The sequence below is a fragment of the Schistocerca piceifrons genome, unplaced genomic scaffold (assembly GCF_021461385.2).
Source record: "Schistocerca piceifrons isolate TAMUIC-IGC-003096 unplaced genomic scaffold, iqSchPice1.1 HiC_scaffold_1872, whole genome shotgun sequence".
Classification (NCBI taxonomy): Eukaryota; Metazoa; Arthropoda; class Insecta; order Orthoptera; family Acrididae; genus Schistocerca; species Schistocerca piceifrons.
Window position 1 is genome coordinate 1615102 of NW_025727759.1, and position 24685 is coordinate 1639786.

Below are 24685 nucleotides of genomic sequence, written 5' to 3' on the forward strand. Positions count from 1 at the left end.
TGATTCTGCCACAATGAAAAACGCCTTTTTGATGTCCACCCCAAATTCTGTAACATGTCAGTAACACTGTTTCCCCTATTTCGGGGTAATACAGAACGTGCAGCTCTTCTTTGAACTTTCTCAATGTACTCCATTAACCCTATCTGCTGAGGATCCCACACTGTGCAGCGGTACTCCAAAAGAGGGCACACAAGCGTAGCGTAGGCAGTCTCTTTAGTAGATCTGTTACATTTTCTAAATGTTCTGCTAATGAATCGCAGTCTTTGGGTTGCCTCCCCCTCAACATTGTGTTCTTCCCAGTTTAAGTCGCGTCTGCCCATCCTGATTTAGGTTTTCCGTGATTTCCCTAAATCGCTCCAGGCAAATGCTGGGATGGTTCCTTTGAAAGGGCACGGCCGACTTCCTTCCCCATCCCCTAATCCAATGAGACCGATGACCTCGCTGTTTGGTCTCTTTCCCCCAAACAACCCAACCCAACCCCAACCCCCAATCTAAGTGGTTCGTATTTATAATTCCTATGGTTTTAGTTGAATCTGCGGGCTTTAGATTTAGTGACTTATCGTGTAACCGAAGTTTAACAGATTCCTTTTAGCACTCATATGGAGGACTACATTATCTAGGATCAATTGCCACTTTCCAAAATATACAGATATATTTTCTAAATCGTTTTGCATTTATTGATCTCAGATTGTTCCTCAGATTGTTACGAAATCATTTATATAGATAAGGAACAGCAGTGGGCCTATAACACTACGTTGGGGAACACCAGAAATCACTTCTGTTTCACTCGATGACTGTCAGTTATAAGGAACTGTGACCTCTCTGACAGGATATCACGAACCCAGTTAGCTAATTCCATAAGCACCCAATTTCAGTAGAAGCCGCTTGTGTGGTACAGTGTCAAAGGCCTTTTAGAAATCCTTGTCGATAGCACTCAACACTTCGCGCTTCACAAGAATGATTTTTTCTGAATCCATCTTTACTGTGTGTCAATAGACCGTTTTCTTCGAGGTAATTCATAGTCCTCACACGCAATATATGTTCCAAAATCCTACTGGATATCGACGTTAATAATATGGACCTGTAATTTACTGGATTACTCCTTCCACCGTTCTTGAATATTGGTGTAACCTGTCCAGCTTTCCAATCTTTTCATACGGATCTTTCGTCCAGCGGACGGTTGTGTGAGGTTGTTATGCATGGAGCTGTTGCATCAGCATACTCTCTAGGAAACGTAATTGGTATGCAGTACGGACCGGAAGACTTGCTGTTATTAAGTGATTTAAGTTGCCTCACAAATCGTAGGATATCTGCCTCTAGGTTACTCATGTGGAGAACTGTTCTTGATTCGGATACTGGAATATGCAGAAAGAGTTTAAAGATTTGATTGACAATGAAACAGGATTAAATCACGAATGTCGACGGACGAGATTCCTTGTTTTGTACATCAAAAAGCACTTTGTGCTAAACTTGCAGGCCTTTGGCACATGGCGAAATTGGAAGAAAGCATAGTATAATTGCTGAAGTCACATGCATCTTCCGTTTTCAGCTGCAACGGTTTTCAGTGAAACTGAACGATTCCTATGGAGACTTCATATCGTACTGCAAAGTACGTAGGTTATGTCGAAACACATACCTGGAACGACTTAAAACTTGCTACCGTTTAATTTTTTGACAAAAAAAGCAATGCAGGAACAAAAATGAAAACATGTGTAATCTAGTGCAGATTTCACATTTTAACTGGACTTGACTGTACACTGCCCACAGTAATGCACTGCAAGGTAACTTTTTCCTCATTTGATGGGGATGCATTTAAAAGGAAAATCGCGTTTCTGGAATGGACACATTCTGACAAAGACAGTGAAGTTCCCTAAGATCACTGGTGTTAAACAAAATACGAAGTTTGAAGAATACGTTGTGGCCTAGAAAGAATTACAAGGGTAGTTTTATGAAGTTTTTGATATTTTTAAAAGTTTGTTTGCATACGCGCTTCATTGCGTATTAATACAGGTTACGTAACATCAGTGCTCTTGTCCCAAGTTATCCTCTTCCTTTGTGTAAATTTCTCTGTCAAAACATGTCTAGCAAATGTGATGTTTACTGTAGAAATCTGAAGGCGGGGGTGTGAAGACTGTGTAGGTTATGGTTTATTGGGGCGAATGTAGCGGCGAGGAAACTGGGTAGATAAGACGCTCTCCATGGCAACGTACGTTATGTAGGAAGGACAGGAAAGTCGCTGAAAAGGAGGTAAAAATTTGTGCCATTGAGGCTGAATTACAAAATGAGGACTTGGAATTATGTAGGCTATTGGAAGAAACAGGGACAGGAAAGGTAGAAGCAAAAAGAGAAACTTTAAAAAACTTCGAAATTCAGTTAGTAAATCAGTTTGGCTTGCTATCTGAAGTAGTGGAGGAAGGCCCTCATCCAGATGTAGTTGAATGTATTTTGAAGCAGAATATTAGCTTCAAGAAAAAAAGACACGTAGGGATCAAATCAGAATAGGAAAAGAAAAATATTGCTTCTAGTTAACAGTCAAGGCTAGGACTTCAGGAGGAGTTAGGTGCAGTGTACCAGCTCACAAGTTTTGTGAAAACAAATGCTAGGGAGACCAGGAAATTACAGTTGGGGCAGCAGGAAACAGCCTGCGGTATGAATCCAAGCTGTACTATTGCGAGAGACTTGGATGAAATAGGAACATGAACTGTCCACACAAACCACACAAATGTGGTGTCTGTGGAGGTCTTTCAGCGCCATGTTCGGTCCTGCGTGAACACTGCTGCAAGGCGTGTTAACACTCTGGTTTGCTATCTGAAGTAGTGGAGGAACGGGATGTTCCAGATACCCCCAAAACCTCACACACGCGACGATCCTGTTGACACTACTGGTAGGTGAGGACACACTACACATGGCCTGCACCTAAATAGGAAGGGGAAAGATAAGTCAGCTGACACTGTAAGGGGGAGCCTCAGTCACACGAGGGTGACCCCTGTGGTTAATGGCACCAGGCAGACAGGTTTCTTATGTCAAGGTCAAAGTCCAAACAGGCAACACTCAAGAAAAACAGAATAACAGAAGCTTCATGTACAGTAAATAGGGATGAAGCTAAGGGTAGTATCAACTCACTTCAGCAGAATATCAGGGGAATAAAAAATAAAGTAGATGATCTGTTAACATCTACATCTACATTTATACTCCGCAAGCCACCAAACGGTGTGTGGCGGAGAGCACTTTACGTGCCACTGTCATTACCTCCCTTTCCTGTTCCTGTCGCTTATGGTTCGCGGGAAGAACGACTGTCTGAAAGCCTCCGTGCGCGCTCTAATCTCTCTAATTTTACATTCGTGATCTCCTCGGGAGGTATAAGTAGGGGGAACCAACATATTCGATACCTCATCCAGAAACGCACCCTCTCGAAACCTGGCGAGCAAGCTACACCGCGATGCAGAGCGCCTCTCTTGCAGAGTCTGCCACTTGAGTTTCCTAAACATCTCCGTAACGCTATCACGGTTACCAAATAACCCTGTGACGAAACGCGCCGTTCTTCTTTGGATCTTCTCTATCTCCTCCGTCAACCCGACCTGGTACGGACCCCACACTGTTGAGCAATACTCAAGTATAGTTTGAACGAGTGTTTTGTAAGCCACCTCCTTTGTTCATGGACTACATTTTGTAAGGACTCTCCCAATGAATCTCAACCTGGCACCCGCCTTACCAACAATTAACTTTATATGATCATTCCACTTCAAATCGTTCCGCACGCATACTCCGAGATATTTTACAGAAGTAACTGCTACCAGTGTTTGTTCCGCTATCATATAATCCTACAATAAAGGATCCTTCTTTCTATGTATTCGCAATACATTACATTTGTCTGTGTTAAGAGTCAGTTGCCACTCCCAGCACCAAGTGCCTATCCGCTGCAGATCTTCCTGCATTTCGCTACAATTTTCTAATGCTGCAACTTCTCTGTATACTACAGCATCATCCGCGAAAAGCCGCATGGAACTTCCTGCACTATCTACTAGGTCATTTATATATATTGTGAAAAGCAATGGTCCCATAACACTCCCCTGTGGCACGCCAGAGGTTACTTTAACGTCTGTAGACGTCTCTCCATTGATAACAACATGCTGTGTTCTGTTTGCTAAAAACTCTTCAATCCAGCGACACAGCTGGTCTGATATTCCGTAGGCTCTTACTTTGTTTATCAGGCGACAGTGCGGAACTGTATCGAACGCCTTCCGGAAGTCAAGGAAAACAGCATTTACCTGGGAGCCTGTATCTAATATTTTCTGGATCTCACGAACAAATAAAGCGAGTTGGGTCTCACACGATCGCTGTTTCCGGAATCCATGTTGATTGCTACAGATTACATTCTGGGTTTCCAAAAACGACATGACACGCGAGCAAAAAACATGTTCTAAAATTCTACAGCAGATCGACGTCAGAGATATAGGTCTACAGTTTTGCGCATCTGCTCGACGACCCTTCGTGAAAACAGGGACTACCTGTGCTCTTTTCCAATCATTTGGAACCTTCCGTTCCTCTAGAGACTTGCGGTACACGGCTGTCAGGGGAGGCAAGTTCTTTCGCGTACTGTGTGTCGAAACGAACTGGTATCCCGTCAGGTCCAGTGGACTTTCCTCTGTTGAGTGATTCCAGTTGCTTTTCTATTCCTTGGACACTTATTTCGATGCCAGCCATTTTTTCGTTTGTGCGAGGATTTAGAGAACGAACTGCAATGCGGTCTTCCTCTGTGAAACAGCTTTGGAAAAAGGTGTTTAGTATTTCAGCTTTACGCGTGTCATCCTCTGTTTCAATGCCATCATCATCCCGGAGTGTCTGGATATGCTGTTTCGAGCCACTTACTGATTTAACGTAAGACCAGAACTTCCTAGGATTTTCTGTCAAGTCGGTACATAGAATTTTACTTTCGAATTCACTGAACGCTTCACGCATAGCCCTCCTTACGCTAAGTTTGACATCGTTTAGGTTCTGTTTGTCTGAGAGGTTTTCGCTGCGTTTAACCTTGGAGTGAAGCACTCTTTGTAGATGACCTCACAAATAACAGTGGGATTGATATACTTTGTCTGAACACCATGTAACTGTGGTGATGGATAGTGTCAGTATAAATTAGTATAATTTAGCCTCTTACACTTCCAGATATAGCATGGATAAAGGAGGGGTTGCCGTTTACAAAAAAAAAAAAAAAAAAAAAAAAAAGGATATAAGTACAAAACTGTAGAAGTACGCAAATTCTGCATTGATCAGCACTTTGAAGTTTGTGCATATAAACTACAGCTAGATAATGTAGTGTTGATGCTAGCAACAGTGTACAGGTCCCCATTAGGAGATTGGGAGCTAGTAAAAAAGTTTGACTACCTATTACGCTGTCTGTCAGCCAAAAACAGGAAGTTTCTAACCAGATCGGAAAAGTGTAAGTGTTATTAATTGCATATAACATAGAATCAGCTATCAATTTCCCTACACGTATAGCTCAAGGCAGCAGCGCTCTAATAGATAATGTATTTGTACAGCAAGAGGGTGTAAAACTAACACATGCTTTCACATTGATAAATGGATTATCAGCCCATGATGTACAATTGATTAAATTAGAAAACACAGCAAGGTGTACAGTTCAGAAACCATGAAATAAAACTGTACGGTTGCCCAACCCAGTGTTTATTGAGCACTTCAGAGAAAATTTAATAAATGTTAATTGGGGAGATGTGTATAATGAGCCAAATGCACTTGTGCCTGGGCATGGCCCGTGAGCTGATGTCTTGGCCACCCCATTTCCACACTCCTCGTTTCTTTTGTAATTCCTGCAAACACTAACACCTGTACTCGTACTGGTAACTAATTTAAATACAACCTACTGGTGAATTTTGCTTAATGGCTATTAGGCCACTGTCCATGGCATATTTCTGCGCCTAATCTTAAGCAGCCGTCTGATGACATCATAGGGATCCGAACAAACAGTTCAGCTTGTACAGTTTATAGAAGTTTCAAACTGCTGCCTGAGCCTTTTTAGCCTCTGAAGATGTCTCCAGCATTTGGAGACGAAACGGTAGAGACCTTTCCATGTGTTTTTTTTTTTGAGTCATCTGTCTTCTCATTCGTTTGATGTGGTCCACTACAAATTCCTCTCCTATGCCAACCTCTTCACCTCAGAGCAGCACTTGCGACCTACGTCCTCAATTATTTGCTGGATGTATTCTCCAATTTCGTACCATGGAAGTCATTCCCTGATGTCTTAGCAGATGTCCTATCATCGTGTCCCTTCCACATATTCCTTTCCTCTTCCATTCTGCGCAGAACCTCCTCATTCCTTACTATGTAAGTTGACCTAATTTTCAGCATTCGTCTGTAGTACATCATCTCAAATGCTTTGATTCTCTCCTTTTCCGGTTTTCCCACAATCCATGTTTCACTACCATTCTAGGTTCTGCTCCAAACGTACATTCTCAGAACATTCTTCCTAAAATTAAGGCCTATCTTTGATACTAATGGACTTCTCTTGGTCAGGAATGCCTTTTTTGTCGGTGCAAATCTGCTTTCGATGTCCTCCTTGCTCCATCTGTCATTGGTTATTTTGCTGCCTAGGTAGTAGAATTCCTTAATTTGATATACTTCGTGACAATTAATCCTGATGTTATGTTTATCTCTGTTCTCATTTCTCCTACTTCCAATTCCTTTCGTCTTTCTTCGATTTATTCTCAACCCATATTTTGTACTCATTAGACTGTCCATTCCATTCAGCCCATCATGTAATTCTTCTTCACTTTCACTTTCAGGATAGCAATGTCATCAGCGAATCGTATCATTCATGCCCTTTCACCTTCAATTGTAATCCCACTCCTGAACCTTTCTTGTATTTCCATCATTGCTTCATCGATGTACATACTGAAAATACGGGCGAGACACTACATCCCTGCCTACATCCTTTTTAATCCGAGCACTTCATTCTTGGTCATCCACTCTTATTGTTTCCCTCTTGGCTTTTGTACATATTGTGTATTACCTGTCTCTTTCTACAGCTTACACCTGTTTGTCTCAGAATTTCTAACACTTTGCGTCATTTTACATTCCTCAACATCTTGTCCAGGTCGACAAATCCTATAAACGTAACTTTATTGTTCTTTAGTCTTGCTTCTATCACGGACAGCAACGTCGGAATTGCCTCTCTGTTGCATCTACCTTTCCTAAGGCCAAATTTATAGTCATCTAACTCATCCTCAATTTTCTTTTCCATTCTCCAATATGTTATTCTTGTCAGCAATTTGGATGCATGAGATGTTAAGCAGACTGTTCGATAATTGTCGCACTTGTCAGTTCTTGCAGTCTTAGGAATTGTGTGGATGATATTTTTTCGAAAGCTAGATGGTATGTCGGCGGACTCATATATTTTACACACCAACATGAATAGTCGCTTTGTCGCCAGTTCCCCCCCAATGGTTTTAGACATCCTGATGGAAAGTTATCTACTCCTTCTGCCTTATTTGATCTTAAGTCCTCCAAAGCTCTTTTAAATTTTATTACTGGATCTCCTGTCTCTTCCAAATCGACTCTTCTTTCTTCTTCTATCACATCAGACAAATCTTCCCTCCTCATGGAGGCCTTCAATGTACTCATTCCATATATCCACTTCCTCCTCCTTTTTTGACGATGAAATTCCCACTGCACTCTTAATACTACCACCCTTTGCTAACAATTTCACTCAAGGTTGCTTTGACTTTCTTATGCGTTGACTCAGTCCTTCCAACAATCATTTCTTTTTCGATTTCTTCACATTTTTCAGGCAGCTATTTCGTCTTAGCTTTCCTACACATCCTGGCTATTTCATCCCTCAGTGACTAGCATTTCTGTATTCCTGAATTTCCCTGAACATTTTTGAACTTCCTTCTTTCATCATGGGTAATAAAAGAAATACTTCAGTTATTTATTTTAATTCCCATGGTTTCTTTGCAGTTACTTTCTTTGTATCTATATTTTTCTTTCCAACTTCTATTATTGTCCTTTTCAGAGATATCCATTCCTCTTGAAGTGGACCGCCTACTGGATTATTTCTTGTTGCTGTATCCATAGCCTTGCAGATCTTCAAGAGTATCTCGTCATTCCTTAGTACTTCTGTATCTGACACATTAGCGTATCGATTCTTTCTGACTTATCTCTTAATCTTCAACGTGCTGTTTATCATTACTACATTGTGATACGAGTCTGTATCTGCTCCTGCGTATGCCTTACAATCCACTATATCATTTCAGAATCTCCTTCGGACCATGATGTAATCTAACTGTTGTTCCCCATATCACCCAGCCTTTTCCAATTATACATCCTCCTCTTGTGATTAAGAGTATTCGCTATTACTTGCCGAAGTTTATTACAGGACTGAGTTAGTCTTTCTTCTCTCTCATTCCCTGTCCCAACCCCATATTCTCCAGTAACCATTTCTTCCACGTTTTCTCCTATAACTGCATTCCAGTCTCCCACGAGTAATGGAGTTTCATCTCCCTTTACGTACTGTATTACCCTTTCAATACCTTCATATACTTTTTCTGTCATCTTAAGCTTCCGACGTCGGCATGTACTATCTGAACTATCGTTGTGGGTATTGGTTTGCTGTCGATTGTGATAAGCGTAACTGTATCACTGAACTGTTCACTGCAACACACTCTCTGCTCTACCTTCCTAAAGAATCCGACTCCCGTTATACTGTTTCCTGCTACTGTTGGTATTACCATAATAGCAGGCCAAAATACGACCGTCCCGCCCCGCAGCAGAACCCATGGATAGAGAGAGACGTGCACTGGTGCCTGGTCACCTACACAGCCTTGTACGACGAGCCCCAGTCGACGTTCGAAACCTGTACTCGCCGGTGAACACAAGCCCACTCCACTGATCCAGGTTCCGTTTCACGTGTCCCCTTAGGCAATTTCTTCGCACTCCAAGGTCCCAGGTAGTTTGTTATTGTTGTTCGTAGTGGTCGCCTAGTGACCACATTCATCGTGTGAAACTGGCTACTTACTGACTGTGTCGACGAGCCTCCGAGTTGACACCAAACAGATGGAGTACTTATACAGATAGAGGCTCCAGCAAAACACAAGTGGAACTGAGCCCACAGAGTTCTACCTCCATGATACAGAGGCACACAGGCAGTCATATGAGCCCCTGGATAGGACCAAAATTTCCTGCAGCTATTTCCTTAATTACCTTGGTGTCTCCCTCTTCCTGTCTCTGTCATTTATGCAGCACTGCGCGGACCTGTGAAAGTCGTTTGGTTCTATTCTAAATCAACTGCACTACATTCGTGCAAAAAAACTGGGGAGCAAATATAGACAAACAAAACAACGTTGCAATTTCTGTTGGTTATTGAGCTGTCGCATATTGTGCTAAAGCGTTAAGGAGCCATGTTGACTCTTAATGACATTGCTACAACAGCTCCCACTTAGTGGTTGCATGTTCTGTCCAATTTTGTCCCTGCTAATCTCACAATCAAGGATGCCAAGGTGCTAATTCCTAAGACAGAGTGCTATAAGAATTCAGTCCAACTGAGTAAGGTAGTGCAGTATGGTCTTTCTTGTCACGAAAGACCAAGATTCAACCTCATCCAAATGGCACAAGAGAGACATGGCAACGTCTTGAAAACGTGGTCTTATAGTGGAAGTGCTGCTCGTGATTATGGCGCGAAGGAGCAGACGGTGAGTCATGTTGTGGGGGAGCGCCCACTCCATGCCTTTGAAGGCTGTCTGCCGTGCTTGTCCAATCATAGTTCTGGCTGCATGTTTGTATGTGAATTCTTGTATTTCATCAGAAATGATCAGTTCGCCAGAATATGTTAGCAGACTCGCATACCAGCCGTAATGTACGCCAGAATCCCTGTCTGACACCTCGATTCCTTTCTAATGGGCTGGCGACCTCTATCAATGGGAAACGTAAAAGCTGGAGAGAGGCAAGTTCAGTTTAGTTTTCACTATTCTAGTCTACAAAATACAGTCAAGTTTCAGAGTATCATCTGTCACATAAGCTGACTCCATTTTATTTTGAAAGGTTTAACAACATGGAATGGAACGTGACAGCGCTGCAAGCGGCTGATCTGAGGCATCATATCCTGTCCCAGTCAGCGCGTGCTGTTCGACGCATCACAAGAGCCACGGTCAGCAGGATGAGATGTGAGGAGCGGCGTTATGTTGAGTTTAAGTGGAGGAATGAACCTGGTGAGTATATTATTTGGAAGTTCGTTATTGTTAAATAAAGCGTAATGTGCTCATTTAGGTTTTCTATAAAAACTCTCGTCGAAGTTAATCAACGCATGGTGATGGAGCTGCACCACATTTGAAAATTCTGTCCTAATTAAAGTGCACAGAAATAAGAACATAAGAACTAAATAATAATCACACTGAAGAAAAGAAACAGTTATCTAATCACAACCGATTGCATCTAACAAGAGAAGATGACCAACCTGGTCTCACATACAAAACGCACACTTGCAAGGTGTGAGCCCCAGCTGTCTATGTCGCGCCGAGATTTGGACGATTGTACGCAGTTACGACCTTCTGAACACATAGTTTTTCAACGCTCGTTTACCACTTGTTTCTGGCACGTTCCACTGCGTTCGCCCACTGTCGGAGCTCGAACTACTGTACGGTACGGTGAGTAAGAGGTTCGCGTTCATAGTGCCGGTGAACCGACAAGCGACAGTGTGGCACGTCCAGGAGCAGTATACAGTGACGGTCAAATTGCCACGTTTAAACGTCAAAGCTCGCGACAGTTGCGACCGGTAAGCGTCTTTATATGTGGCTTTTCGACTAACTCTTACACGAGGCAAAAGAAACTCTATGAGCGTTTCTTCGTGCTACTATTTGTACCTTGCGATTTAGTTGCGGCAGTCATACAGAAGACACGTTAAATGGATAGAAGAATAGTTGATTGACGTTAGACTATTCTTTATGAGAGGATGGTGGTGACAATGATGACGAAACCCTTTCACCACGATCATTGTCGTCAAACAACTTCATTGGCACAATGCGACGGAGACGTAAAATCCCCAACTGACTGTTTAGGAAGCTTGCTTTGAAGAAGTAATATTGTCAGATCTCACCTTGCCTTTGTAACAGAGATCTGTGTGTGTGTGTGTGTGTGTGTGTGTGTGTGTGTGTGTGTGTGTGTGTGTGCGTGTGTTTTATAAAAAACTGCTGCAGAATATGTCCTAAAATATTGCTTAACAGTGTTGACCATATATGCGCATGGCATTGAAATACTATCTGCTCATATTGCTTACCCGTTTTTCATGTTAAATAACATGTGTTCTACTTGAAGAACAAAGTTTCGAAGCACATGGGGCAGACGTGACCGGCTCCACGCACGTCTTCCCACACTTGCGACATGAAGCGGGTCTGAGGGCTCTCGACGTCACCCCGCTGCACAGTACTCTGCAGTCGTGCATCAGGCAGCTGCAGTGGGGCGGAGCCAGTGGCAGGCAACCTGCACCTACAGAACTGTAAAAACTCTGCACTCAAGAAGTCTAAAATGAGTATTATCATAAGTATGGCCATTTATTTTAAGAGTGGGCTGGTGTTTGGTATCTAGGGTTGAGATCTTGCAAATGTACGTTTTTCTCCTTACAACACAAGGTCCAGTTAGTTATGTTTATGTGGAAGGTTACAAGTAATAAACATGAAGGTTGAGGACAGATTTCATTCGATGTCAGATAAAGAGAGATCATGCTGACACAGGAGTAGAGCACACCGCCTCTAGCCCTGACAAGGGCCTGAGTTGGCCGACAAAGAGAGTCCACGAGTCTCTCCAGTTGTGTCGTGTTCAGCTGACGTCACTCAACAGGTCCCGTAGAGCCGCCAGACCGCAGGGACGTTGAGAGCGCCGCTGCCCACACGCTGGTGCCAGACATTTGCTGTGAGGCTGAGACCGGATGGCTTAGCGGCCATGTCGGGATGTGGCAGGACGGCTGAGTGTTCGGCAGTCCAGCCAGGAGCGTGTCCACGCGGTCTGTGAACACGGCTGCTGTCTTGGGAGCGTCCCCAGGGTACTCAGCACGAAGGTAGCGCACAGGTCCGGATTACAAAATCACTATGCGATGTGATGCGATCTAGACTGCTCGCTCACTAAACTTCAGCACAGATCTCTGACACGTGACGTTCTAAGACTCCAGTTCATTGTCGTTGCGATAAAAGTGACAATGCAGGAAGGTACAGTAACTTTTCCGAAATTTTTAGACCTTTAATGCCATACGCTGCAGAGTGTACGGGGATCCACTACACGATGCCGACCCCAGCAGAACAGACACTAAGAGTCGCAAGAAACGACAGAGCCCGTGTCCTTAGCAATAGTGTAAAGTGCGTTATAAAAAGTAGCGGAATTTGGCACATTGTGTACATTTACTTACTTCTTTATGCGTTTATTCCACCTGATAAAATTAAGGCATTCGTGCACTCTCTTACATATAACCTGACATCTCAGTGAGTCAACATTACGACATGCGAAGTACACAAGCAGCAGACGGTAGTGATAACTATACTACTTCTGCTAATAACAACAACAACAACAATGGAGACACATAAGAACACACGTTTCTCTTGATGCGACATCCACATCTGTTGATACACATCCCAGTGATAAAATCAGCTGCTGATGTACAATTTTGCAACTGTAGCAGGTATTATCACTGATGACAGAAATTAATGTATGGGGTTTCATAAATTCCACATGTTGTGCTTTATATCAGAATACACATACTACGAAATTGTAGCTCTGCATCTTTAAGTTGACTTAGATGTAAAGCAGTGTAACTGTTTCAAACTGTGGATGCATTACTTTTACTTGTTTGATCGCCTTTCTTTTAACAAATTACATAATGATAAATATATCAAAACTTTACGTACTGCAATTACATGACATTATTGCTTCAGTACAAACAGTCATGATTGCACACGACGTTTGGCCTTGGAGCGGAGTGGAAGAGGGGGGAGTCCCTTTCTCTCTCCCTCTGTCGCTCTTTGCTTTAACTCGCAACCGTCGGTAGCTACAGAAAACTCTCGCTTCCCCACGGGATGTATGCTTCGAAAAGGATCGAGGCACAGGAAAGTTCCATCTGAGGTTACGTCCTGGCGAGACTCTTCTTAATACTCGTACATCTGTATTTATGGGAAGAATTGTCCGATTATCTGTGTCTAGAAGTCGGAATCTATCGTTTTCTAAATCCTGCTCTTCGATTGTGTGGCACACCTAGGCCCAGACATAAGCTCAGATGTCAACTGAATTGCGATGAAGAGTGGATTGAAGTTTAAGAGAATGGTCTGGAAGAACAAAATGCGGAAAGGAGTGGGACACTGGCCGTGCGGTTAAAGGCGCTGCAGTCTGGAACCGCAAGACCGCTACGGTCGCAGGTTCGAATCCTGCCTCGGGCATGGATGTTTGTGATGTCCTTAGGTTAGTTAGGTTTAACTAGTTCTAAGTTCTAGGGGACTAATAACCTCAGCAGTTGAGTCCCATAGTGCTCAGAGCCATTTGAACCATTTTTTTTGAGTGGGACACTAAAGTGCAAAGCAATCACGAAATTCATTTGAATTTCTCTTGGGCTGTAGATATTACGTTGATGAATACCACACAGGCAGTTCATTTGAACAGAAATGGACACCTATGAAAAGGGCATCGTAGAAATTGGACAAACAAAGATAGATATAAGGAGCTAACGGAAAAGAAACCTTGGGAAACAGAAAAAAAACACAGCAATTGATCAGCAAATCATTGGCGAAAGTGTCAACCAAGAATTATTGAAGTTGGCGTCTAGAATATACGAGAATGGCGCTATAGCATTAGATACAACCCTGAAGATATAAGCAGATACTTGCGAGGCCTACCGCACAATGACCACAACACCTCATGTATGGAATTTGTCGACAGGAATAATATATACAGAGGAATGGAAAAGATAATAGAGGATATGATAGATGACGATCATTTTGACTGTCAGAAGGCTAATAGCACAAGAGGGCGGCACGTCTGACATTGTAACTGATGCGGGAAGCAAAACTTGGAAAATAAAATGGACACATTCATAGGCCCTGAAAGGAAAAGCATCCGGAAATTTAAAATTCTGCAAAATGTTCGGAATATTGAGAAAAATAAGAGTAAGTTGCAAAGAAAGACGGGTGATACGTACAAGAACCGAGAGGAAACAATAAGGTTGCATGACCAAGAACAAAATACTGTCCCATCTTCCTACCAAAGCGTTTGGTATGTTCCATTCTTCACCGATTCTGCTGAGAACCTCATCATTTTTTCTTTTATGAGTCCATCTAATTTTCGACATTCTTCTCTAGCACCACATCTCAAACGCTTCGATTCTCTTCCGTCCCGGTTTTCCCACTGTCCATGTTTCACTTTCATAGAATACTGTGCTCAAAACTTCAGGGGTAGATTTTGGGAAAGTCGCCCAGAACTGTGGGTCAGGGGAAACTTACTGTATGAGATGAGAAGGGAAGACTAATTGTTGAGGACTGCATCGGACGAGATTTGAAAACCTAAGGGCTTAAGACAAGGTGATATGCACGACAGAGATTACTGCTAAAACATTGATCACAAGTTATTAAGAGTGACAAGGTAAGCACATTGTACATAACAGAGGTGGGATAGGGCGGTGAAAAATAGATGGGAATGACATTGAAAGATGCAGGAAACTGAAACGGAGTGAATCAAAGGGTAGTTACAGTGATAAAAAGCTGGATGGCGAGAACCAAGGACACGTTGTAGAGTTAGTTCTCACCTACGGAGTCCTGAGATACTGGTGCCTGGGGGAGGAATCCAGGTGGTGAAACAGGCGCTGGTGTCACGAATGTCACGTCGTAGACCATGCTCTGCAACAGGATATTGTGAGTTACCAGTATATACCCTCAGCCTATGCCCATCCATCCTAATTGATAATGTGATGGTAGTCATGCCTATGTTGAAGGCTAAACAGTGTTTACACAGTAGCTGGAATATGACTTGTATCTTTTCGCAGCTGGCTCTCCCTTTGATAGAATATGTTTTGCCAGTTACAGGGCTATTATAGGAGGACACACTCTTGTTAACTCGAGATCAATGTTTTAGCAGTAACCTCTGTCTTGTATATTAACCTATCTTCCACCTTTAAGCTCCCTGGATGCGGTCCCCAACATTCCTTCTCATCTTGTGCGGTAAGTCTCCTCTGACCCGCGGTTCTGGGTGACTTTCCCAAAATCTACCCCTTTTCCCCCTTTTCCTAGACCTGTCCAGTCCTTTTCCTTAACCCTTCTTCCTTCCGTTTCAACCCTTTTACCTGCAGAAGGAGCCACTGGCTCCGAAAGCTTGCCAATCACAACAGTTTCTATGTGTGTTCTGCCGCTGCTTCGTGAGTCGATTCTTTTATCTATCCTATTAAATAATTTTATCAATGATTGATTGATTTCGTTGTTACAAAACTGACAGTTGATGTTAGTTGACTTCGTTTGGCCGTGAACATCCTCTTTGAATGTTCTTCTCTACTCTTCATGTTCTCTTTCATTTTTCCATTATGAGTTGGTTTGTCCTTGGTTAAAATGGCTCTGAGCACTATGGGACTCAACTTCTGAGGTCATTAGTCCCTTAGAAATTAGAACTAGTTAAACCTAACTAACCTAAGGACATCACACACATCCATGCCCAAGGCAGGATTCTAACCTGCGAACGTAGCAGTCTCGCGGTTCCAGACTGCACTGCCTAGAACCGCACGGCCACTTCAGCTGGCTACTTCGTCCTCAAGGTAGCAGAATTCTTTCAGTTCGTCTTGATCCTCGTCTACAATTCTGACAAGTTGAACACTGATCTAATTTCTGCTAGACTTCATTAATTTAATCTTTTTTTGGTTTAGTCTTAATTCATAGAGTCTATCCATTAGATTGTTCATTCTACTGAACATCTCCTACTGTTACCTCTGACTTCCATTGAGAACAGCAATGACATCAGCTATTCCTGTCACTGATAACCTTTCAACATGAATTTTAATTCCATTTCTGAACCCCATTTTTAATTCCGTCATTGCTTCTTCGATGTAAAGATTGAATCGTAGGGGCGATTAGATGTATGTCTTTTACCTTTCCTAACCTAATCTGTTTGTTATTGGTCTTCCTACTTTATCCTCTTGTTTGATGTACAAATTGCACGTAACCCTTCTTTCCCTAGAGGTTACACCCATTTTCCTTAGAGTTTCGGAAATCCTGCAACATTTTAAATTATCGTACGATTTTTATCTAACTACAAATCCTACGGACATGCCTAGATTTTCCTTAAGTCTCGCTTTAATCATCAATCGCCAACCCAGAAGTCCTTCGCTGATGCCTTTATCTTTCCTAAAACCAAACTGATCGTAATCTAGCACTTTCTCAATCTACTTTTTTCCTCTTATATACATATTCTTGTGAGCAACTTGAGTGTGAGAGCTCTTTAGGTAATTGTGTGGATGTCCTAGCACCTATGTGTCCTTGAACATAAAGAACTATGTGAATGATATGTTCGAGAGATACTGATTGTTTATCTGGAGAACCAGTTCGAATAATAATTTGGCTTCCAAATTTCTGAACAATTTTCGAAATTCCTAAGAACTCTTCCACATGCCTTCCACATGATTTGATCGCGAGCCTTCCTAACCCCCGTTTGTTTCTGTGGGCTGGGGAGGTAGGCCCCTCGACGGCCGCTGCTTCCCGTGACGTCTCACGAGGCCACCTGAGGACAGAGCAGCGTCGACCTGACCGCCACAGGCAAAAGCGACTCCCGCCGCTGAACACCACAGAACGCCCTACACTATGCTGCTTGTGGTGTGGTGTCAGTGGTAGCCACAGATCTCAACCCAGGCTACATCGGTCTGTCTGTGATGGCTGGTGAACTTCTCACCACTCTGTTGTCTCCACCCCAACCCGTGGCTATACACTCTGCAGTCGTTGCCCTACAGCCAGATGCCAGTGTAATGTGTCGGTACGATGCTCTCAAGTCCCTCATGCCGATGATTCGTTTTTTTTTTTTACAAAGTCGTAAAGATGCACGTTCTTTGGACTTTCTCTTTTGCGATTTGCCATGAGTAATTCCAATAGCATTAGGAACAGAACAAACATCGTGTACACACATCATTCTCCATCTGTAGCAATGTCTTTTTTGTACTGAAAATAGGCTCGCATAAGAACGAAATGCCAAAAATCTGGCACGGGCATAAAAATAATGCAGTATTTCTTAAAGACGTTGTGTCTGCCATTAACTGTAACATTATTTGTTTTCACAACTACATTTTCGATCCTGTGCCCTTTATACAGGTATACAGCAATAACCGAAACGTGAAGTGCAGATGGCATGTATAGAACGCCACTATCATCCCATACATGAGGCAGTTATATTATAAAAAATGCTAAAAACAGCACATCACTTGCATCGGGCCACTGGAGGTGTCAAAATTTACAAATCTTCTGACGTGTGTATATCTCACTGTTGTCTCTGTATGTTGAGCCTCCTAACTCAGAGTATACATCAACTTTAGATGAGCGTAAGGATCATAGCAATGGCAAAGGTAAATTTATTGTTACTGATGTTAACATCACTAACATGAATCCCCTCAAACCACTGTTCATGATGTTTATACGACAACTGAGGCGGTTGGTGGGGAACATATTCACAAGTCGTTTCTTCTTTGCTCTTAGCAGTGATTGTACATCCCACAGTAAACGTTTTATACCAGAGTATCTTAATATCGTGTGTACATTCGTTAACGGAATTTGGCATTCTGTTTACGATACAATCATTTGATGTAAAGAAATAAGATAAGACATTTCTTTATCATGATAGGGCGTAATAGTACGTATGGTATCCATCGTCAAAGGCTTACAGTAGCTTGGCTGCTCATGAAACCATGCCAGTAATAATCATATATATATATCACTTTACATATGTATTCTTTGTACCATATTAACATCACAAAGGCATAAATCGCATTCACAACAACTTTCGTACATGAATTGATCCGGTGGACAAATAAAAAGAAAAAGGAGTACAAAAAAAGAGATAAAAACATGTGATGGGACACATGTCACACATTACAGAACATTATGTGTATCATCATGTAATTGTAAAATGTACTGTTAATATGTAACGTACTGTACCAGTACAAATGTAGCCATACATTTCCATGGCCCTTAGAACGTTTAGGCCGAGAATGGCTTTTTCAGCTACACTTGCAAAACACCTCATTCATTTTTTTACTGAATTATTCAAATATATTACTTATGTTAAAATAAATACACCCTAATTACAAAAACGTGTATGAGTGGACATAATTCTTTCTCATTTCCATACATATCATACAACTCACAGGAAACGTCGTAAAGACTACTCATATTATAAAACCAGCATAGACACGATCCTGTGCAAATCGTTACGTCCTATGCTTGTCAGTAAGTCAGTCAAATAGCCAAACTATGCATTCTCATTTATGTTACTTTCTATTATTAGCACGTAAAACTGACTGGAATTTATCTCGAGGTCTCTTATTTCTTAAATCTGTCTTATTGTTGGGCAAGCTGTGTGGGTGATTTTTGAAATAGTTGTATATTTCCACTTCTTCAGGTATTTTGATACTTCTACCCTTAGGTTAATTTTTATTACTGGATCTACGTTAGGTGATGGTACTCCTCTCTCTTTGCTTGATGTGCTCTTTAAATTTGTCGCTGGAATATGAGCTTTGTAACGTCCGGTCAAGATGTCCGTGCTGTAACTCATACGATTACTGACATTGTATATTGATCTAGTTTCAAATGGTAAATGCTACCTGCATAGACTTTGTGTGGGAGAAAGTGAAAGCTGTGCTTCTACAGAAGACTGATCCACTGGCTTGTTCACCAGTCCGTCGTCTCCCGTCTTGTGCAGAACTGCAGGTCGAGGCGGCTGTTTTCCGGGAACGCCTCTCCAGCTACTGGCGGGACTTGGCGCAGCTGCTCTCACTCGGTGCGGCGCACTTGTCACAGCTGTTGGTTCCCCTCGCATTCGAACGTATGGTAAGTGGAGTTTTTTCCTCCTCTTATAAACTGTATTATACGTACAGGGGGTGAGAAAATGACACACACCATCTGGCCAGTTCTTGGAGACTGTTTCCCAGATTACCTTCTTCACACTGTAGCTATCTTTGGCTCTACAGTTCTAATACTAACCTTCTGGAAGAATTCGGAACCAACCTCTACTTCTGTGAGCCTTTTGGGGCTATGATACAGGGAGGCTAAGCTCGGAATGGTTAGAGATCGAAGAAAATCGTCTGTATCTTTCTTTTCTCGTATGCGCTAGCTACTTCTTTAACAGATTCAGATAACTTTGCACCCAATCCTGCTTTACAAGCTGAAGCATGTTAGCTTCATATTTAGTGGAGAGTGGTCTAGAGTCTCAGTGTGGCATTTCAAGTCTCCATCGGCATCTTCTCTTCCTAAGAATCTCTACTCCATATGGAAGGCCTATAAAATTACTTCTGCTCAACATGGAGGTACGTCAACTTCAAATCTCGTAATGAACCTGTATACATAGCACATAATTCATACATTTCGACACAACTGTTCAACGTCTTCCCACCTTAACATTCACGTGACCATTTCCCACGACTCCATGGCCAGACGATAGCGCAGCTGACACTTGTGGCTCGACGCCATTGGTGGCCCCCTGTGCTCACCACTGCCAGCCAGCACTGTCCGTGTGACACGGCAATGCTCCAGCCGCCGCAGCCACAGAGGACGCGCAACTATAATGAAGGTCCACCAGTTAGCGCGTGTTGCGTCTGCGAGTGGCTTTGTTAAAGGCACTGTGCTACTACAGTCACAAGCGGAATATCTGGTGAATGCGTCAAGGCCAATGAAAATCTGTGCCAGACTAACCTGAAACCGGATGCTGCTTTCTGAGAGCATCCATCTCAGTCGTTAGCCTTTCTGCACGTATCTCGTGGCCTAACTCGAACCATTATCGAGTCTGAATTCTCTGTCTATGATTTATGAACACTACCACCAGTGATTTTCCTACTACCGAGAATAAAAGCTATGTGAACACATACACTGGACTCGCATTTCGTGAGGACGACGGTTCAATCCCGTGTCCGGCCATTCTGATTTAGGGCACGGCCGACTTCCTTCCCCATCTTTCCCTAATCCGATGAGGCCGATGACCTCGCTGTCTGGTCTCCTTCCCCAAACAACCCAACCTTAACACACAGAATGGCCACTGCACATTATGACTGTTTGGATTCTGAAAGTAGTATACATGGAAAGCAAAAGGACGCAGTATGACCTGTGTCTTTGTGTGACTTTTGGTGGCCAATGTAGCAACGTGCCAGTCCCTAAAGTATCGTGTGAGCCTCAATTTCGATCGTTTGAGAAGAGAATTAGGCGATACCTGTTTTAGTGAACTGAAAAGGTTCTGAGTAGATTAAATCTTTTTCCTATAAATAGTACGGATGTTTGCTGGATGGTAATTTCAAAGATTGATAGTTGCGGGTTCCGCATTTAAGGATGGTTTCTGCCGACATCGTGTCATGTCCTATCATTGTATCTTGTTTTCGTTACCATCATCTATGCATTTCACTGCAGCAAAGGCAATTTACCTGATACGTATCCAATATTTTGTAGAGTTAGTACCTCACAGCTTGCGAGAATGTTTAAAGGACTTCTTCTTTATTACATTTGCGGTGCAGCTACGCTTCGTTGATCATACACTGCACCTGCTTAGGGAAAGTGTAATTGCGAAAAGTTATTCCGTGAAACCAATGTTGTACAGATAGTTTCGATTTAAAGACACACTTTGCTTTCTGAATGAAACTTGAGTCTTCAGACAGCTGCAGCAGTCTTGAGGTATTCGTATTCGAGATAATTCCTCTCGTGGTTCTTCACTACAGCCCTGCAGAGTAGTACGGCAAAGCGTGCTGTGGCCCAGGTAACGACGCAGCTCACGATTTTGATCCTGTGCCCCTGGTAACTGGGCTCTCACATAATACTGTGTACAAGTATGTATGTATGTATATATGTTCAGAATAGTTCAAATGGCTCTGAGCACTATGGGACTTACCAGGTCATCAGTCCCCTAGAACTTAGAACTACTTAAACCTAACTAACCTAAGGACATAACACACATCCATGCCAGAGGCAGGATTCGAACCTGCGACCGTAGCAGTCGCGCGTTTCCAGACTGATGCGTTTAGAACCGCTCGGCCACACCAGCCGGCATAGATTAGGTCTAGATGGCAGAAAGCGCAGTGGCGCCATGGCAAGGACGACGGATTCAACGTATTGGAAGGTGCCGATTCAAAAGTGTGCACCACCTTCCAATTCACTGCTCCTGCACAACGATGGAAATTCTGAATTTTGTTTCTCGTTTTCTGTACTGCTTATCGACGTACGGGTAAGAGTCGACTGCAGCCACGTGTCACCACTACAGTGATTTTGGGTTTGTCCGTACGCCGGGCCCCCTACTGTGTGGACTCGGCCCGTGTCCCCCGCTGGCCTCCCTCGCCCTGTGTTGCTGTGACGCCCACAGCCGGGCTGGCGGAAACTGGAAGCGGCTCAGAACACAAATGGGATGTAGGCTGCCCGCTGACCGCTATCCGCACGCTGTCACAGCGAGGACGTGACGCACGTCCCACACACACACACACACACACACACACACACACACACACGTAAACGCGTGCAGTATTCCTGGCGCACAATCGCAAAGCTCTACTGACGCAAGTACGAATTGGAGGCGATAAATCGCGATCCCGTCTAGAACCGGTCGGCCATGTATGTACGTATGTAAATTTAAAAAATATTGTATTCGAAAAGGATTTATTTTATCTCTGGCTCCTGCCATCAATATAAAACTGATAAAGGAGGTATTTCATTCAAAAAATGTGAAAAAGAAGAACAACTGTATTGTGAAAACAACTGAAAGCTTTTTAATTTCCATTTTTTCTCGTATTTGTTATTTCGTAATTGATTCATTACAATATACACATTCTTTTGTGAATAAGGTAATTTTTTAATTTCCAATGTCTATTAAACACTTATTAGTAACTCAGAGAGAGAGAGAGAGAAGTTTTCAGTGTGTACATACAGGGTGTTTCAAAAATAACCGGTATGTTTGAAACGGCAATAAAAACTAAACGAGCAGCGATAGAAATACACCGTTTGTTGCAATATGCTTGGGACAACAGTACATTTTCAGGCGGACAAACTTTCGAAATTACAGTGGTTACAATTTTCAACAACAGATGGCGCTGCAAGTGATGTGAAAGATATAGAAGACAACGCAGTCTGTGGGTGCGCCATTCTGTACGTCGTCATTCTGCTGTAAGCGTGTGCTGTTCACAACATGCAAATGTGCTGTAAACAACATGGTTTATTCCTTAGAACAGAGGATTTTTCTGGTGTTGGAATTCCACCGCCTAGAACACAGTGTTGTTGCAACAAGACGAAGTTTTCAACGGAGGTTTAATGTAACCAAAGGACCGAAAAGCGATACAATAAAGGATCTGTTTGAAAAATTTCAACGGACTGGGAACGTGACGGATGAACGTGCTGGAAAGGTAGGGCGACCGCGTACGGCAACCACAGAGGGCAACGCGCAGCTAGTGCAGCAGGTGATCCGACAGCAGCCTCGGGTTTCCGTTCGCCGTGTTGCAGCTGCGGTCCAAATGACGCCAACGTCCACGTATCGTCTCATGCGCCAGAATTTACACCTCTATCCCTACAAAATTCAAACGCGGCAACCCCTCAGCGCCGCTACCATTGCTGCACGAGAGACATTCGCTAACGATATAGTGCACAGGATTGTTGACGGCGATATGCATGTGGGCAGCATTTGGTTTACTGACGAAGCTTATTTTTACCTGGACGGCTTCGTCAATAAACAGAACTGGCGCATATGGGGAACCGAAAAGCCCCATGTTGCAGTCCCATCGTCCCTGCATCCTCAAAAAGTACTGGTCTGGGCCGCCATTTCTTCCAAAGGAATCATTGGCCCATTTTTCAGATCTGAAACGAGTACTGCATCACGCTGTCTGGACATTCTTCATGAATTTGTGGCGGTACAAACTGCCTTAGACGACACTGCGAACACCTCGTGGTTTATGCAAGATGGTGCCCGGCCACATCGCACGGCCGATGTGTTTAATTTCCTGAATGAATATTTCGATGATCGTGTGATTGCTTTGGGCTATCCGAAACATACAGGAGGCGGCGTGGATTGGCCTCCCTATTCGCCAGACATGAACCCCTGTGACTTCTTTCTGTGGGGACACTTGAAAGACCACGTGTACATCTACATCTATACTCCGTGAGCCACCTTACGGTGTGTGGCGGAGGGTACTTATTGTACCACTATCTGATCCCCCCTTCCTGTTCCATTCACGAATTGTGCGTGGGAAGAACGACTGCTTGTAAGTCTCCGTATTTGCTCTAATTTCTCTGATCTTTTCGTTGTGATCATTACGCGAGATATATGTGGGCGGTAGTAATATGTTGCCCATCTCTTCCCGGAATGTGCTCTCTCGTAATTTCGATAATAAACCTCTCCGTATTGCGTAACGCCTTTCTTGAAGTGTCCGCCACTGGAGCTTGTTCAGCATCTCCGTAACGCTCTCGCGCTGACTAAATGTCCCCATGACGAATCGCGCTGCTTTTCGCTGGATCATGTCTATCTCTTCTATTAATCCAACCTGGTAAGGGTCGCATACTGATGAGCAATACTCAAGAATCGGACGAACAAGCGTTTTGTAAGCTACTTCTTTCGTCGATGAGTCACATTTTCTTAGAATTCTTCCTATGAATCTCAACCTGGCGCCTGCTTTTCCCACTATTTGTTTTATGTGATCATTCCACTTCAGATCGCTCCGGATAGTAACTCCTAAGTATTTTACGGTCGTTACCGCTTCCAATGATTTACCACCTATGGCATAGTCGTACTGGAATGGATTTCTGCCCCTATGTATGCGCATTATATTACATTTATCTACGTTTAGGGAAAGCTGCCAGCTGTCGCACCATGCATTAATCCTCTGCAGGTCCTCCTGGAGTACGTACGAGTCTTCTGATGTTGCTACTTTCTTGTAGACAACCGTGTCATCTGCAAATAGCCTCACGGAGCTACCGATGTTGTCAACTAAGTCATTTATGTATATTGTAAACAATAAAGATCCTATCACGCTTCCCTGCGGTACTCCCGAAATTACCTCTACATCTGCAGATTTTGAACCGTTAAGAATGACATGTTGTGTTCTTTCTTCTAGGAATCCGATATTCCGTAAGCTCGTATTTTTTTCACTAAACGTAAGTGCGGAACCGTATCAAATGCCTTCCTGAAGTCCAGGAATACGGCATCAATCTGCTCGCCAGTGTCTACGGCACTGTGAATTTCTTGGGCAAATAGGGCGAGCTGAGTTTCACATGATCTCTGTTTGCGGAATCCATGTTGGTTATGATGAAGGAGATTTGTATTATCTAAGAACGTCATAATACGAGAACACAAAACATGTTCCATTATTCTACAACAGATTGACCTAAGCGAAATAGGCCTATAATTATTCGCATCTGATTTATGACCCTTCTTGAAAATGGGAACGACCTGCGCTTTCTTCCAGTCGCTAGGTACTTTACGTTCTTCCAGCGATCTACGATAAATTGCT